Here is a 5,697-nt window from a genome sequence, read left to right on the forward strand (position 1 = left end):
AAACAAGGAACAGAAGCAGAAAGCCAGGTTGGCCAGAAAATAGAGAGCCAGGCCAGAGTAAAAGGACTGGTAGGTGGGCAGAGGCCAGTTTAAACTCCCGGGCCTTCAGAGCCATCTGCAGCCTTGTGCACTTCAGTCTGCATTCAGGGAAAAGCCACGGAGCAATAGGAGCTGATTTGTCTTCTGGATGGCGAAGAGACTCAAGAGAGGTAAGAAGCGGAGTAAGGTAGTACTTCAGAGTCTTCTGCCAGGGGCTGTCAAGATGCTCAGTGGGTAAAAGCACGTGGTACCAAGAAGGACAACTGGAGCTCAATCCCTGACACTCACCTGATAGGCGGGAAGGTACTCCCAAAAGTTGTTTTCCGACCACTACATGTGTGCCATGGCACAGACACACATGCATGCACAAGCATGCAAACACACACTAGATATGAATTCAAAGAGTCTGGCCAGGCGTGGTGGCACATACCTTTAATTCCTGCACTCTGGAGGTAGAGGCAGGTGAACCTCTGTCGACATAGTGAGTTCCAGGACAACCAGACCACATGGTGAGACCTTGCCTCAGATCAAACAAAGAGAGCCTTCTGCGGTCATCCAAGGAATCCAAGTGTGACAAAAAGCCACTGTGGAGAGGTGTGAGGACTGCCACTCGAGACATCCAGGACCTGACGATGGACGCAGGAAGGTAGACAAATATGGTTAGTTAGCCCCTAAACTTCCCAGCCACAACTCAGCCGCGTGAAAGGTGAAAGACGTTTTCTGATCTGAAAAGTCTAGGACAGATCTGGGGAGGCTGCCTCTGAGTCCCCTCCCCTCGGTAGAGACAGTAGGTGTGCCACACCAAAGAGCTCTGGCCGAACCCAGAGCCACAGGTGTTTAACCTCAGGCCAGTTTAAGGATGAAAGATTACGGCAATTTTCAGTTTAGCCAGAAGGGAATTCTCAATAAGAAAGCACCAGCCTTTCATCCCAGCCTTTGGGAGACAGAGATAGGTAGATATCTGTGAGTTTGAAGACAGCTTTAGCTACACAGTGAGACAACCCCCCCCCCATCTCAAAAAAGGCCCTGAACAAGGGGGGGAGGGTAGGAGGGGGTGGAGATGGGTGAAACCTGGTGAGCTGGCTCAGTGGATGAGGTCATTGGTCACCATGCCTGATGGTCTGAGTTGGAGGCCAGGGCTCAAACAGTGGTAGGAGAGAACCAATTCCTATAAAGTTGTCTTCTAACTTTTGCATGCACACTGTGGTCCAGACACACACACACACACACACACACACACACACACACACACACACACACACACACGTCCATACTATACACAATAAACAAATGAATGTAATTGCTGACTCGAAAAGATGATCAAAGTAAAATGCGACAGCCACCTCAGGCAAGACCCACCATTGTCACACGTGACAGACACTCAGGTCTGACAAGTACGAAAGGCAATGTTTTGTAGTCACATGATTAAGAAACAGAAAGCGCGAGTGGGGGTGGGAGGAAGGACTCTTAAGAGGCAGGGGCGCAATGGGTGTAGTGGTCACCACGCGATAAATAAATCTTTTAAAATCTTAATAAATAAATAAAATTCAAAATTGAAAGTGGTTACCTGTCTTTTAACTGCTGCACAATCTGGGTCTCCTTGGGCATGCTCCAGTGGCAGGAGACAGCTGTGGAACAAAGCTGCCAACAGTCACGGCCACACGGAGGGTAACTGTGCGAGTTCTCCTCTTTGGGGCAGGCTTGCATTTTCCTGTAGCAGAGACTGGGGCTTTGGTTTTCTGCTGTTGGTTTTAAGTGGGCTCATTCGTCCAGATGGCCGGCCTCTGGCTGTATTCTGACCTACTGAGAGCTCAACAGGAGCATCCCATCCCTCCAGTGGGCACAGGCCACTTGCTTCGTGGCTAGAGGGAGCCAAATGGGAGAACTGAGTCAGGCAGGATCTGTGGCAGCTAGCCCCCAGCTCTGCCTGGAGACTAAGACATGACCGCAGGGATGATGGGAACCACACACTACAGAGACATCCTGAGAGAGAAAGCCAGTGCCACCATGGAGGATTTACGGGCCCCAGGTGGGCTGCTTTCCAAGTTTTCATTAGAAGTTAGAACGTTAGATAGATCATTTCTGCGAATTTTGCCCAACATGAACGTAAATTGTCTTTTAAAACGTAAACATTTTGTAAGCCAGTTCCAGCAAGCTAAATGAAGCCTGACTCCGGGCCAGATTTGTTCTACAGGATGTCCCATGGCCCCGACACTCCCCCGTGCAATGGTAACACCTCTGTAGCTGACATTCTTAGCAGTTTCTGTCACAGCTGAGGTCACACAGCTGAAGTGCGGATCTACAAGGGAACAGCAGCCGAGCCAGGCAACCACACAAACTGAACTCGAAACTGGATGCAGCCATTTGACCATCTCCATTAAAGCACGTCTTTGTCACCTGTCAAGAACATTTGTCCCTATTGACTACACTCTGCCTCCAGACTCTACCAAACTGCACTCCTTTGGGGTGTCACTCGCAGCATTGATGAGCCTGTCTTCAAGCCACCCACAAAGCTGATGTCAGCCTGGGGTACATCGGGTTTCTCTCCTGCTGGGAGCTGTTCAGCTACCATGTCCTTTACAGTCCCTGTACCTCAGATTCAGTCACCTTCCTCCGTGACGCTACCATCCGTTGTCCACAGGCCTAATCCCTTGGGCCTGGAGATAACTGTGCTATGGCATCTTGTGGTTCATTAAGCTTTTTCTCACAGATATTTTTACTTGATTAAAAGTATTATGGTATGGGAGGTTGCACCCGGGCATGTGTGTGCTACAGTGTTCATAGGGACACTAGAGGGTGGCTTTGGGGAGCGGGTTCTCTCATTCTGCCTTGGATTCAGGCATCAAACTTGGGTTATCTGACTTGAGTGCCAAGAGATTTTACCTCGCTGAACCAGCTCACCTGCCCTCGCTTGATTTCATTGCTCATCAAAGCCTGACACACACCCCCCAACGCCACTGCAAAATTAATCAGATCATACACTTTCCAATCTGTTGAGGTGTTGCTTTTTCTTTGTTTGCTTTTTCTTTGTTTGCCTAACAATAATTTCCAAACAATGGTTTAGATTTCTAGATTATGCTAGTTCCGCTTCCTATCTGACCAGATATTAGTTTGCAAAGTCACTGTCTAAGCCAACTGCAAGCAGGAGGGACCAGAAGCAGGTTTAAGAAGAATATATTGGCCATAGAACAAATATTTCTCAGAACTGAAATATCCTTCTTGGTGGGAGGTTTGTGAGACCCAGGAAGCAAACTAAACTGAGAAGTCTCAGGAAGCTTCCAGAACTTATAAGATTCCAAGGCCCTCTCCGAGATCAGATGAGCATTACTAACTGCTGAGGGGAAGAGACTAACTCACAAGCTCCCTTCAGGCCTTGCAGAGTCCCAGGGCAACAGCTCTTCGGGGTGGGCTTCTCCGTGATATATGTAGATACACACACTCCATAGTAACCCCACACCCACACTCCGCGTAGCCCGGTAAACCCATTGGTTTGTTGTTATATTTGGTGAAATTGTTTGATCTGTTAGTGCCAGGACAGAGAACAGCCATCCTTCCTTCCCAGGGAAAGCCACACCCTGCTCTGATCCTAAGAGTTACTAGAAAAATGCAACAAGCTGCCTTAAAAGAAAGTTCTACAGCTTTCGAATCGGGTTCTTCCGTATGGCTGGACAAAGGCATCTTCCAGTGGTCTGTGTTTGTTCATGGTCAGTTTCTGTCATCATGACAAAACACCAGTGAAAAAGAAATGTTTCTTCTGTTCATGACTGGTGCTTTGCTTCCCGCAGATGGCAGGAGCAGGCAGTAGGGGACCGGGCTCAGCTGCTGGGAAACAGAGGGGGGGATACAGGGGACACAATGTGACGTCCAGAAAGGCACACCCCCCGCCAGGGACCCACTTCCTCAGCTGGGTCCCCCACTTCCCAACAGCCCAAAGAAGAACCCCCTCACCCCTCCAAAGCCCATCAGTTGGCACGTGGGTTGGGGGGGATGTTTTAACACCAAGCTGCAACTGTAACTGCCGAGGGTTGGAAATGGACCCTTGGCAAATCTGATCACTTTTAATGCCATGTATGTTTAAAAAAAATCAATTCTCTTTTGAAAATAGATTTTTTTTTCCCAACAAATTTTCTCTTGGAAATGCTGTTTTGTTTTTGCTTTTAACATTATTTTTGGCAATGAAGATAATCTGTACAATAGAATACTGTTTACTAATCAAAGAAACACAATGAGGGCTTGGGGCCTGTGAGATGATTTATCTGGTAAGCATTTCCATGCAAACCTGAGGAACGGAATTCCACGCCCAAGTTCTAACCCTGGAAGGGGAGGACAGTCCCTGTCTGTTAACCTCCAGTTGCATTTGGTGGCAGAAATCTCAGGTCTAAGTTGTTGTTTAAGATTTGTTTCTAATTGAGTGTGTGTCCTTGCTCTTGAGTGCTGCTGTCCAAGGAGGTCAGACAGCAGGTCCCCCGGAGCTGAGTTACAGGAGGGTGTGAGCTGCCGGAAGTGGCTGCTGAGAGCTGGACTCTGGCAAGAGCAGTGCCCACTTTTAACCACGGAGTCATTTCTCCAGCCGGTTGTTTGTTTGTTTAAATAAGCAAAGTTTTTACTTTATTTTTCAAGGAACTCACATTTGTTTCCAGGCTCGGGATTCTCTGGGCCTCCGTTCTGCCGAGCAAGAGTCCTTGTGTCCAGGGTACGGGAGGGTGCGGCCTGAGCGCGAGGGTTAGGTGAGGCATCCCTGTGTGCTGGATCCCGGGCTAGGGCGGCTGCTAGCTGAGAAGACAAGACGCCTCCTCTGGTGGCCGCCATTCCTGAGTGATATCAGTGTTAGGAAGGGGTAAATGGAAATTTCCCAGTCACTTGTCCCAGCTACACACGCCAGGGGAGAGTGGGGTGCCTTGACCCCGGGTTCGGGGAGGGGCTGGAGGCAGGGGGTCTAATGCTAGGGAATGGGGCAGGTCCCTAACCCAGGTGCCATGCTGTGGTCCATTTGGTCCTGGAGAGCCACCCGGAAGCAGTGGTCTGGATCCGGGCCAGGGCAGCGGCGGAGAGCCCGCTGGAAGCCACCACGCTACTGGAGAGCCCGGAACCTCGGTGTGCATCCCTGGTCCTGGATGCGTTTTAAACACCCGCCTAAAGCCGTCGGAGCCGTCGGAGTTCCACTGCTGGCTGGATACTGCTCAGTGGCAAAGCCGCTCGGAAAAAGAATGCACAACTCCTCAGCGAACTGATTTCCCGTTCGGGCTAAGGCAGGAAGCGAGGAGACTAAGGGAACCCTAATTTCTTACTGTACTAATACAAAATAACCACAAAACTTAGCTCCAAAAGGATCGTGCTCCAGGTGAGGCTCGAACTCACAACCTCGGCATTGCTCTGCATGTACTGCTGTATAAGTACCGCGCGCTAACCGATTGCGCCACTGGAGCTCCGCTGTGCCGGCCTCGCGAAGGCTCTATCAGGCCCAGGGAGGCGTCGGTGGAGCATGCGCAACCGCAGCCACGGGCGCCGCTCGGGACTCCAACCTCCCGTAACTCCGGAGCGGACTCACGGCTACCAGCCGGTGTCAGGGGACCGAAGGATCCGGGAGAGACTCGGCGAGGCTTCCCCTAGGGGCCGCGGGGACGGGTTCGCACGGCCGAGCCTGCAGGGGAGCGGCGG

General features: G+C 50.7%; 1 non-coding gene across 1 annotated transcript; it reads right to left on the bottom strand.

Annotated features, from left to right (window-relative positions):
* Positions 1 to 5,372: 5,372 nt before the first annotated feature.
* Positions 5,373 to 5,465, bottom strand: Trnai-uau. The gene is given in 2 exon segments: positions 5,373 to 5,408; positions 5,428 to 5,465. It is a non-coding gene; the product is annotated as a tRNA-Ile (tRNA).
* Positions 5,466 to 5,697: the final 232 nt, after the last annotated feature.

The sequence above is a fragment of the Microtus ochrogaster genome, linkage group LG3 (genome assembly GCF_000317375.1).
Source record: "Microtus ochrogaster isolate Prairie Vole_2 linkage group LG3, MicOch1.0, whole genome shotgun sequence".
Classification (NCBI taxonomy): Eukaryota; Metazoa; Chordata; class Mammalia; order Rodentia; family Cricetidae; genus Microtus; species Microtus ochrogaster.